The sequence below is a fragment of the Arachis stenosperma genome, chromosome 6 (genome assembly GCF_014773155.1).
Source record: "Arachis stenosperma cultivar V10309 chromosome 6, arast.V10309.gnm1.PFL2, whole genome shotgun sequence".
Lineage (NCBI taxonomy): Eukaryota > Viridiplantae > Streptophyta > Magnoliopsida > Fabales > Fabaceae > Arachis > Arachis stenosperma.
Window position 1 is genome coordinate 44,439,921 of NC_080382.1, and position 12,738 is coordinate 44,452,658.

The following is a 12,738-nucleotide window of genomic DNA, read 5'->3' on the forward strand; positions in this document are numbered from 1 at the left end:
CAGTAACAATCTGTAGACATCCTGATCTACTTCCTTATCATGTACTGTGTCAGCAATTTGTAAAAACTGTGCCAGAAACTCTGTAGGTTCTTCCTTTGGAAGACCGGAATACTGGCAACTTTGCTGCACCATGATAATGAGCTGAAGGTTCAACTCAAAACTACTAACTCCAATGGAGGGTATACAGATACTACTCCCATATGAAGCAGTAGTGAGGTTAGCATATGACCCCAGAGTCCTTCTGGACTGTTCCCTTCCACTTAGGTCCATGTTTGAGTAAAGGAGGTAATGTGGATTTAAATTTTTTTAAATTAAAAATTAAAAGGAAGATAAAATAAAATAAATGGAAAATTAAATAAAAATTCAAAAATTAGAAAACAAAATAAAATAAAAATAAATAAAAATAAATAAAAATAAAAATAAAATAAAAAAGGAATTTAAAAATATTTTATGAAGATTTTCGAAAAAGTGAGGAGAGAGAAAGTGGTTAGGATATTTTTGAAATTGAAATCTGAATTTTTATATAAAAAAAATTTGAAATTGTGGCTTAAAAATAGTTGAGAAAATATTAAATTTTTTTAATTTTGAATTTTATGATGAAAGAGAAAAACACACAAAAGACACAAGACTTAAAATTTTTAGATCTAATTCTCCTTGTTTTCGAAAATTTTGGAGGGAAAACACCAAGGAATACCAAACTTAAAAATTTTAAGATCAAAACACAAAGAAGACTCAAGAACACTTTGAAGATTCACAGGAATAATAAGAACAAAAGAAAGAACACCAAACTTAAAATTTTTAGAAAACTTCAATAAAATTTTCGAAAATTATAAAAAGATTAACAATAAAACACCAAACTTAAAGTTTGGCACAACATTCAATCAAAGAAAAATTATTTTTGAAAAAGATTTTAAAAAGAAGATACCCAATTACCAAGAACATAGACCAACGCTCTAGCCAATTGGGCAGTAAAGGTAACACTTGTTTTGAAGAGGTATATATATATATATATATATATATATATATATATATATATATATATATATATATTGGAAGACTAATGCTTTGGAAAAGAACAAGAAAAATAAGAAAAGATACAGAACAAGAAAAACTAAAAATCAAACAAGAAAAATAAACAAGAACAACTTAAAGATCAAAGAACACAAATTCGAAAATTTAAAAGGAAAATATAAAATATGCAATTGACACCAAACTTAGAACAAGACACTAACTCACGAAAAATTAAAAATTAATAAGGAAAAGTAATATTTTTGAAAAATTTTTGAAGAGAAATTAAAGGACTCAAATTTAATGACTCTATAGCATCAATACTCTATTCCTAATCTAAGCAACAAAATAAACCTTTAGTTGTTCAAACTCAAACAATCCCCGATAACGGCGCCAAAAACTTGGTGCACGAAATTGCAATCACACTTTTGCAATCCGCACAACTAACTAGCAAGTGCACTGGGTCGTCCAAGTAATACCTTACGTGAGTAAGGGTCGAATCCCACGGAGATTGTTGGCTTGAAGCAAGCTATAGTTATCTTGTTGATCTTAGTCAGGATGCCAATAGGGTTCTTTCGTTTTAACTGTAAAAAGTCAGAGGGCATAAAATAAATACTTATTGTGCAATAATGGAGAATATGTTGGAGTTTTGGAGATGCTTTGTCTTCTGAATTTCTGTAACATAATGCTTCCTCACTTTCATGAATGCAAAGCTCCTTCCATGGCAAGCTGTATGTAGGGCGTCACCGTTGTCAATGGCTACTTCCCATCCTCTCAGTGAAAACGGTCCAAATGCTCTGTCACAGCACGGCTAATCATCTATTGGTTCTCGATCATGTCGGAATAGAATCCATTGATTCTTTTGCGTTTGTCATCACGCCCAACAATCGCGAGTTTGAAGCTCGTCACAGCCATTCAATCCTTGAATCCTACTCAGAATACCACAGACAAGGTTTAGACTTTCCGGATTCTCTTAAATGCTGCCATCAATTCTAGCTTATACCATGAAGATTCAGATTAAGAAATCTAAGAGATACTCATTCAATCTGATGTAGAACGGAGGTGGTTGTCAGGCACACGTTCGTGGATTGAGGAAGGTGATGAGTGTCATGGATCATCACCTTCTTCATAGTGAAGCGCGAATGAACATTTTAGATAGGAACAAGCATGTTTGAATGGAAAACAGAATAATTACATTAATTCATCGAGATGCTGCAGAGCTCCTCACCCCCAACAATGGAGTTTAGAGACTCATGCCATCAAAGAGTATATAATTCAGATCTAAAAATGTCATGAGATTCAAAATAAATCTCTAAAAGTTGTTTAAATACTAAACTAGTAACCTAGGTATACAGAAAATGAGTAAACTAAGATGGATAGTGCAAAAATCCACTTCTGGGGCCCACTTAGTGTGTGCTGTGGCTGAGACTTAAGCCTCTCACGTGCATGGGCTGTTTCTGGAGTTGAACGCCAGGTTGTAACCTGCTTCTGGCGTTGAACTCCAACTTGTAACCTGTTTTTGGCGCTGAACGCCAAACTGCGTCAACATGGAACCGGCGTTGGATACCAGTTTACGTCGTCTATCTTTGTGCAAAGTATGGACTATTATATATTGCTGGAAAGCCCTGGAGTCTACTTTCCAACCCAATTGAGAGTGCGCCAATGGGACGTTTGTAGCTCCAAAAAATCCATTCCGAGTACAGGGAGGTCAGAATCCAACAGCATCAGCAATCCTTTTTCAGCCTAAATCATATTTTTGCTCAGCTCCCTCAATTTCAGCTAGAAAATACCTGAGATTACAGAAAAACACACAAACTCGTAGTAAATTCCAGAAATATGAATTTTGCCTAAAAACTAATAAAATTATACTAAAAACTAATTAAAACATACTAAAATCTACATGAAATTACCCCCAAAAGCGTATAAAATATCCGCTCATCAAGGAGCTACAGAATGGACAAAGCAAGTGGTCCCCACCCATCAACTGAAGATCTGTTAATTTATTCGAATTTAAATTCAAATCTTGTATTTTAGGAAAAGATATTATTTTTATTTTTAGATAATTAGATTTTTAATTTATTAGGATTAGTTATAAAAAAGGATCTGAGGCCATCAGATTGAACACAGACATTTTTACTAGAACCCTTATTTTTCTTCTTTGAACCATGATCAACTAATCCTCCATTGTTAAGGTTAGGAGCTCTGTCTATTTTCATGGATTGATTTGTTTGATCTTTTTAATTTAATTCATGTCTTGATTTATATTTCAATAATTGTTTTCGTTCTTTATTTTATGAATATGGGTGGAACGGAAGTATGACCCATGTTCTAATTGAGTTCTTGTAAAACTTGGAAAAGCTCTTTACTTGAACAACACCTTGAAAACATATTATACTGAATTTCTAATTGTTTGTAATTAACGAGATACGTGACATATAATCCCCTTATTTCTGGATAATTAGGATTCTTTTGGCATATAAACTAGAAATTGATCATCACCCTCTAATTAGAGTTAATTGACCAAGGAATTGGCAGTTAATAGATTTTAGATGAGACTAGGAAGGTCTAAGGAATTAGGGTCTAGTCACATATAGTTTGCCATGAAATTAAATCTTGCATGATTAAATTAGTTAGTAATAAAAATCAATCTGGAAAATAGATAACTTTGAAACCTTAACTGTTTTCTCAATATTTTATTCCCAACTTATTTATCTGCCTGTCTTTAATATTCCAAATTTGCTGTTTAATGCTCTTTGAATACCAAAAAATTTTTTTCTGCTTGTCTAACTAATCCTATCAAACGCTATTGTTGCTTAATCCATCAATCCTCGTGGGATCAACCCTTACTCACGTAAGGTATTACTTGGTACGACCTGGTGCACTTGCCGGTAAGTAGTGTGGATTGTAAAATACCGCACCATCCAACACCAAACTTAGAGTTTGAATGTAGGGGTTCAACACCAAACTTAGAGTTTGGTTGTGGCCTCCCAACACCAAACTTAGAGTTTGACTGTGGGGGCTCTGTTTGACTCTGCATTGAGAGAAGCTTTTCTTACTTCCTTTCCATGGTTACAGAGGGAGATCCTTGAGTTTTAAACACAAGGTAGTCCTTATTCAATTGAAGGATCAACTCTCCTCTATCTACATTAATCACAGCTTTTGCTGTGGCTAGGAAGGATCTTCCAAGGATGATGGATTCATCCTCATCCTTTCCAGTGTCTAGGATTATGAAATCAGCAGGGATGTAAAGTCCTTTGACCTTTACTAGCATGTTCTCTTCCTGTCCATAAGCCCTTTTCATGGATTTATCTGCCATCTCTAATGAGAATTTGGCAGCCTGTACCTCAAAGATTCTCAGTTTCTCCATTACAGAGAGTGGCATTAAGTTTATGCCTGACCCCAGGTCACACAGAGCTTTCTCAAAGGTCATGGTGCCTTTGGTACAGGGAATTAAGAATTTACCAGGATCCTGTTTCTTTTGAGGTAATGTCTGCCTAACCAAGTCATTCAGTTCATTGGTGAGCAAGGGGGTACATCCACCCTAGTCTCATTACTAAATAACTTGGCATTCAGCTTCATGATTGCTCCAAGGTACTTAGCAACGTGCTCTTCAGTAATATCTGCATCCTCTTCAGATGAGGAATAGTCATCAGAGCTCATGAATGGCAGAAGTAGGTTCAATGGAATCTTTATGGTATCTAGATGAGCCTCAGATTCCTTAGGTTCCTCAATTGGAAACTCCTTTTTGTCCAGAGGACATCCCATGAGGTCTTTCTCACTGGAATTCACGTCCTCCTCCTCCTCTCTAGGTTTGGCCACACCAAGTAAAGTTATGGCCTTGCACTCTCTTTTTGGATTCTCGTCTGTATTGCTTGGGAGAGTACTAGGAGGAGTTTCAGTGATTCTTTTACTCAGCTGGCCCACTTGTGCCTCCAAATTTCTAATGGAGGATATTGTTTCATTCATGAAACTTAGTGTGGCCTTAGATAAATCAGAGACTATGTTTGCTAAGCTAGAGGGGCTCTGCTCATAATTCTCTGTCTGTTGCTGAGAGGATGATGGAAAAGGCTTGCTATTGCTAAACATGTTTCTTCCACCATTATTAAAGCCTTGTTGAGGCTTTTGTTGATCCTTCCATGAGAAATTTGGATGATTTCTCCATGAGGGATTATAGGTGTTTCCATAGGCTTCACCCATGTAATTCACCTTTGTCATTGCAGGGTTCTCAGGATCATAAGCTTCATCTTCAGAAGATGCTTCTTTAGTACTGTTGGATGCATTTTGCCATCCATTCAGACTCTGAGAAATCATATTGACTTGTTGAGTCAACATTTTGTTCTGAGCTAATATGGCATTCAGAGCATCAATTTCAAGAACTCCATTCCTCTGAGGCGTCCCATTACTCATAGGATTCCTTTCAGAAGTGTACATGAACTGGTTATTTGTAACCATGTCAATGAGTTCCTGAGCTTCTGCAGGAGTTCTCTTCAGGTGAATGGATCCACCTGCAGAATGGTCCAATGACATCTTAGATAATTCAGACAGACCATCATAGAATATATCCAGGATGGTCCATTCTGAAAGCATGTCAGAAGGACACTTTTTGGTCAGTTGCTTGTATCTCTCCCAAGCTTCATAGAGGGATTCACCTTCTTTCTGCCTGAAGGTTTGAACATCCACTCTAAGCTTGGTCAGCTTTTGAGGAGGAAAGAACTTGGCTAAGAAAGCCGTGACCAGCTTATCCCAAGAGTTCAGGCTATCTATAGGTTGAGAGTCCAACCATGTTCTAGCTTTGTCTCTTACAGCAAAAGGAAAAAGCATAAGCTTATAAACCTTGGGATCAACTCCATTGGTCTTAACAGTATCATAGATCTGCAAGAATTCAGTTAATAACTGAAAATGATCTTCTGATGGAAGTCCATAAAACTTGCAACTCTATTGCATTAGAGAAACTAATTGAGGCTTTAGCTCAAAATTGTTTGCTCCAATGGCAGGGATTGAGATGCTTCTTCAATGGAAGTTGGAATTTAGTGCAGTAAAGTCACCAAGCATCTTCCTTGCACCTCCACCATTGTTATTGGGTTCGGCCATCTCTACTTCTTTTTCAAAAATTTTGGTAAAGTCCTCTTTAGAGTGTTATGTTTTAGCTTCTCTTAGCTTCCTCTTCAGAGTCCTTTCAGGTTCCGGATCAGCTTCAACAAGAATGTTCTTATCCTTGCTCCTGCTCATGTGAAAAAGAAGAGAACAGAAAAGAAAAGGAATCCTCTATGTCACAATATAGGGATTCCTTTATGTGAGTAGAAGAATAAGAATGAAGGAAGAACAAGAAAAATTCGAACCCAGAGAAGGGAGGGGTTCGAATTTTGAGCAGATAAGTGTTAGTAAATAAATAAAATAAATAGAAAGAGATAGAGGAAAATTTGAAAATTAGAAGAAAAGAGAAGAAAAATATTTTTGTTTTTATTTTAATTATTAGTTAGAATTCAAAAATTAAGAAAGGGAATGAAATTAAAAGTTAAAACAATTAGTTAAATAAAAAGATTTTTGAAAAAGAGGAAGGTGGTTTTCAAAAATTAGAGAGAAAAAGTAGTTAGGTGGTTTTGAAAAAGATAAGAATTAGTAAAACAAACAAAAAGTCAATTAGTTTGTTGAAAAAGATTTGAAAATCAATTTTTGAAAAGATAGGTGATGTGTGGAAAACGATCCAACACAAAACTCACCGGCAAGTGTACCGGGTCGTATCAAGTAATAAAACTCACGGGAGTGAGGTCGATCCCACAGGGATTGAAGGATTGAGCAATTTTAGTTTAGTGGTTGATTTAGTCAAGCGAATCAAGTTTTGGTTGAGTGATTTTGTATCCAACAGTAAGTAAATGAAAGAAAATGTAAAGGGGGAGGGAAGAATTGCAGAAATTAAAGAGAAATGAAAGTAAAAGAGCTGAATCTTAAAGAACAAGAAATTAAATGACTGAAACTTAAAGTGCAAGAAATGTAAATTACAGTAAATTAAAGTGCAAGAAATATAAATTGCTTGAATGGAAAAGGGATTTGAGGATTGGAATTTCAGAATTCAAGCAAGGGAAATTAAATTGCAACAATTATCAAAGCAAGAGATGATTTGAGTTCTATTAGATCTCAAACAGAAAGGGAAATTAAATTGCAGCAGAGGTTCATAGAAGAACCAAAAAGAAAATTGGGTCTCAGGACTCCAGAGACTAGATAGCAAAGTCTAGATCTCAATTGCCTTCCCAGATCCAAGTTCACAAAGCAATTAGCAAGAAATTTAAGAAGAAGCAGTAAAGGAAATGTAATTGAACTTAATTATGCAGAAGAGGAATTAAAGAGATCTTGAATAGAGATTGAGACAGAAATTCCTCAATTCTTCACACCCAAGACTCAAACAAGAAAAATAAAAATGCTCAAGCAAGAACGAGGAAGAAGAGAGATCAATTCTCCTCCCCAATTCCCTGAAATTTCAGTTCCTAGCTCTCAATGAAGTCTCCAAATTCAAAAATCAAAAGAAGGTTCAAAAGTCAAAAGTGAAAAAAAGGGTCCTAATTACATCAAACTATCTCCTATTTATACACTTTCTATTCTTGGATTTTAGAATTTGGATGGGCTTTTGATTTGGTGAAGAAATGAATTTAATTGGATTTTTAATCCAATTTCAGCCCATGAGGAAGTAGCTCCTAGGAGGCTGCCCTGCCATTGTGGAGGGCAGGGCAGGAAATGATGCGTGCGGCCCTTGTTCCGTGCGCGTGGTGCTGCAGGATGCTGCCCTGCCCTTGTGGAGGGCAGGACAGAGTTTTCTTGGTGCGCCAGATTCTGCCCGCGCGCGCTGCTGCTGGCCGAGACTCCCTTGGTGCGTGCGTGTTTGGTGCGCTGGCCGTGCATCACAAAATGCTGCCCTGCCCTCCACGAGGGCAGGGCAGTGTGCCAAAGGTGAAGTCCCAAGTTCGAAACTTGGTGGAGGCACACGCTACTTCTTTTCTTTGGTTTTCTTGGCACCAAAGTCATGCTTAGTTCCTTGCTTCCTCATGGTGCCGTGTTCGATCCAGGGAGAATGAAAGCAAGCTAATTTTTGCTTGATTTTATTGTGCTTGAGCGCTACTCCTTTCCTCCTTGTCCTTGGGTTCGAAACCTATAGGAAGCATTATGAAGCAATTCCTTTTGAATTTTTCTTGGTTGAAGCCCGATATTGCTCTTGAGGAGGGCAGGGCAGAGTTTTTGCTCTCTTTGATTCTTAGCTTCAAATTGTGCTCCGCCCTTGTTGTGGGCAGGGCAGTGATGCTTTTCAAGGTTTGGCTCATAATGTTGCTCTCCTGGAGGGCAGTGTGCCCTTGTGGAGGGCAATGTTTGCTTCCTCCCTTCCATGCGCCACATTCCTTCTTCCCTTGGACCACGCTTTCTTAAGCCACGTTTTTCCTTTTTTCTTCCTTTCTTCACCTACAAGAAACCAAAACAACCACTCAAAGTATCTCTAGACTCATAAGGTTTATAATTCATTAAAAATCAATTAATTCTTGCTTAAACCTCATGATTTATCATCAATTTAATGGTGGTTGCTTGATTTAAAGAAGTTGTGCATTTTCATTCCAAATTGCTTACTTAAGATACAAGAAAGTGCATAAAGGCTAATAAAACAAGTGAAATTAGCTTGAAAAATGGGTATATGATGACCCGTCATCAATAGGAAGTTAGAAAAGATTTTGAAATTGATTTTGAAAAAGATATGATTTGAAAAAGATATGTTTAAAAAGATATGATTGAAATTTATTTTGAAAAAAGATTTGAAAAAGAAAATTAAAAAGATTTGATTTTTAAAATTAAAATTGATTACTTGACTAATAAGAAACTAAAAGATATGATTCTAGAATTTAAAGATTGAACCTTTCTTAACAAGAAAATAACAAACTTCAAATTTTTGAATCAATCACATTAATTGTTAGTAAAGTTTTCGAAAATTATGAAATAAAGATATGAAAAAAATTTTGAAAATCAATTTTTAAAGTTTTCGAAAATATTAAGAAAAAAATGAAAAAGATTTGATTTTTGAAAAAAGAATTGAAAAGATAAGATTTTTGAAATTAAAATCTCTAGTCCTTCCTTGGTCATCAATCTTCATCAATCCGAGCGCTCCATCCTTGGCTTGCTCTCCAAGATGAATTTCTGGCCCTTGATGCTTCATGATGATGATAGCTTCATCTGCTCTAATCTATGCCTCTTCCATCACGTAGCCACCCTAGCTACTTCCTGTGGTGGTTGAGCAGAATCAGAGACAAGCCATCCCTCCAAGGATCTTCTCCTTGCTGGCCAAATCTCCTTCAACCATTTTTGGTATGAAGAAGCCAAGATCTCATCACCATATCTTACCATAAGTGATGAAAATCTTAGTCACTACATTTTTTATGTTTTCTTGCCATCATTGTGATGATCTTTTTGCATGCTTTTCCTTCTTTCCGATAGCTCAATGTAGCTTCCATGGCTGGCTGTGTAAGGACCGAAAAGAGATGAAGAAAGTTGAGAGAGAAGAAAGAGAAATTTGAACATTAACTAATGAATTTTGATAAAGCAAATTAAATGTCCACTTCCTTTTGCTGAGCAACGTGTAGCTTAATGATGTCCATCAAATCAATGACCAACTCTCTCTCATATTTCCAATGCATGTATTAACTTCACTTTAATTAAATTTGAATTCCACTAGAAATGGATTCTGTTGGAAGCTAGAAGCAATACATTTGCTTTCTCTCAAACTTGATTTCGGACCAAACATTGGATTATGTAGCTACAATTATCAATTTGGGCTTGTAGCAATAATGGTTCAATTTTGGCCCAATAACAAGAATAATAATTCAGCCATACTTCATTGGATATTTTTGAATCAATACTGAATAACTTCACACTTGGGCTTCCATCATTTCATTTAATTTTCGGCCCAATAAAAACCTGTATTGCAAAATTATTTATTTAACAAATAAGAGTTAGAATCAATTTAATAATTTTGCAATTAATAAAATTAATAATATTTAGTCATCACAAATTTAGAGTTTTTCAAACTCATCAATTTTTTTTCCAATATCTTTTTTCCTAGTTCGAAGAATCCTCCAATTTTGTCTCCATAACCTAAATAGCAACTTGATTTGCTTGATCTTCTTTTTTAGATTTTGCAGCCAATTTTTCTTTAGCGCTTGAAATTTTGACATGTGAATTAATTAGGGAATTCCTTTGCCATTCAACAAGTTGGTGTCTACAATCCTTCATTATTCTAGATAGCATGATCATAGGTGATCCTTTTTTTTCTTGACTTTAAGTTTGTCTAATTAAAGAAACCATATTTACTTTCACACCACCTCTCCTGGAATAAAAATCTTCTCTTAAATTTTCTTAATTGTCTATCAACATTTAATATTAATGGTATATGATCAGACACGATTTTAATTAAGTGCGAGACAAAAGCATTTGGAGATTCTTCTCTCCACTCATTAGTAGCCAACACGCTGTCAAGTCATTCTCTAATCAAATTATCTCTAAACTGCCAATTGCGCCAAGTAAACTTCTCCTCTTCATTACCCAAATTAATTAAGAAAAAATATAAATAAACAATAAAAATACTAAACAATATGGATAATAAATATGTCAAATGTTCAATTCAATAGGTGTGGAGATGATTATATTCATTATTTTTAATTGGATGGTTATTCCTTTTGATTTAGTTTACTCATGCACAATTAATAATGAATAAATATTCAATGTATTAGATGTGCAGATAATTATCCTAATGTTAAGATTTAGGGGATAATTTAAGAATGGAATATTTTCTTTTTTACTTTATTGGACTAATTTTAGAGCCCATTATTCACATTGTTTACAAAAGTAATTGTCTACTTAACAAAATCCATCAATTAATTCTTCAGCATTAATGAAATCATTAAATTTCTTGATTGAGTGAGGTAGGTGATTTGGTCTTCCCACCTTCCTTTTCATAGTGCGTCCTTATTGCATTAACATTCCTATAAAAATAACCTTATTCCCTCCTCCCTTAATCAATTCTAGAATTCTGGAGAACTAATCACTATTTCTTACTTCATTCTTGTGCAAATACACTCTAAATATTTTTCATGGTTGACTAGTTCGTTGATTCTCTCCTCTAAAGTGAATTAAACACTGTCTTAATTAAGAATTTGGATATTCACCCCTTTATTCCTTTCAAGCAATTGCCAACCCTCCATCTTGTGCTATCGAATTCACGGTATAAATTGGTTGAAAATTAACTCTTCTTAACACACCCTCCATTGTCGAGGCATTGTTTTTAGTCTCAAAAACGATCACGATGAGCGAATAATTTATACGTTTTTTGACATTATTTTTATATAGTTTTTAGTATGTTTTAGTTACTTTTTATTATATTTTTATTAGTTTTTATGCAAAAATCACATTTCTGGACTTTACTATGAGTTTGTGTGTTTTTTGTTTTTGTAATCTCAGGTATTTTCTGGCTGAAATTGAGGGACCTGAGCAAAAGTTTGATTTAGAGGCTGAGAAAGGACTGTAGATGCTGTTGGATTCTGACCCTCCTACACTCAAAGTGGATTTTCTGGAGCTATAGAAGCCCAATTGGTGCGCTCTCAATTGCATTGGAAAGTAGACATCTTGGGCTTTCCAGAAATGTATAATAGTCCATACTTTTCCCGAGATTTGATGGCCCAAACTGATGTTCAAATGCCAACCAGAGACCCTTTTCTGGCGTAAAATGCCGGAACTGGTACCAGAGCTGGAGTTAAACGCCCAAACTGGCATCCAAGCTGGCGTTTAACTCCAGAAAAGGCCTATGCACGTGTAAAGCTCAATGCTCAGCCCAAGCACACGCTAAGTGGGCCCCAAAAGTGAATTTCTGCACTATCTGCACTTAGTTACTTATTTTCTGTAATCCCTAGTAACTAGTTTAGTATAAATAGCACTTTTTACTATTGTATTAGGAACTTTTTGGAGAATTTTATGCAATTTCTTATTTGGGGGGAGGCTGGCCATTCGGCCATGCCTAGACCTTCTTCTCTTATGTATTTTTTAACGGTGGAGTTTCTACACCTCATAGATTAAGGTGCGGAGCTCTACTGTTCTTCATGAATTATTGCAAGTACTATTGTTTCTCTTTCAATTCACGCTTACTTCTTCTCCAAGATATACTCTCGTACTTAATTCAGTTAAGTCAGAATGAAGTGGTGACCCGTGACAATCACCCACTATCTTCGTTACTCGCTTAGCCAAGATCCGCGTGCTTGACAACCACAAGCGGTCTACATGATGTTCAACGTAGTCATTGGACGACAGCCAAAGTATAGTCTCTTGGGTCTCTGATCCACGGACCGAGTCCGTGAGGTTAGAACTTTTGTGGTATAGGCTAGAACTAATTGGCAGCATTCCTGAGATCCAGAAAGTCTAAACCTTGTCTGTGGTATTCCGGGTAGGATCTGGGAAGGGATGACTGTGACGAGCTTCAAACTTACGAATGTTGGGAGCAGTGACAGTGTGCAAAAAGATAGAGAGATCCTATTCCGACACAAGTGAGAACCGACAGATGATTAGTCATGCGGTAGCTGTGCCTGATATTTTTCATCCGAGACGAGATATCCGACAGTTGATTAGCCGTACAGAAACCGTAGCTGGACCATTTTCACTGAGAGGACGGATGATACCCATTGACAACGGTGATCCACCAACATACAGCTTGCC

The 12,738-nt window shown here is 35.9% G+C and overlaps 1 non-coding gene across 1 annotated transcript; it reads left to right on the plus strand.

Annotated features, from left to right (window-relative positions):
- The first annotated feature begins 5,589 nt into the window (after positions 1 to 5,589).
- On the plus strand, positions 5,590 to 5,697 carry LOC130938048 (small nucleolar RNA R71). Its single transcript, XR_009069230.1, has one exon. It is a non-coding gene; the product is annotated as a small nucleolar RNA R71 (small nucleolar RNA).
- The last annotated feature ends 7,041 nt before the right edge of the window (positions 5,698 to 12,738 follow it).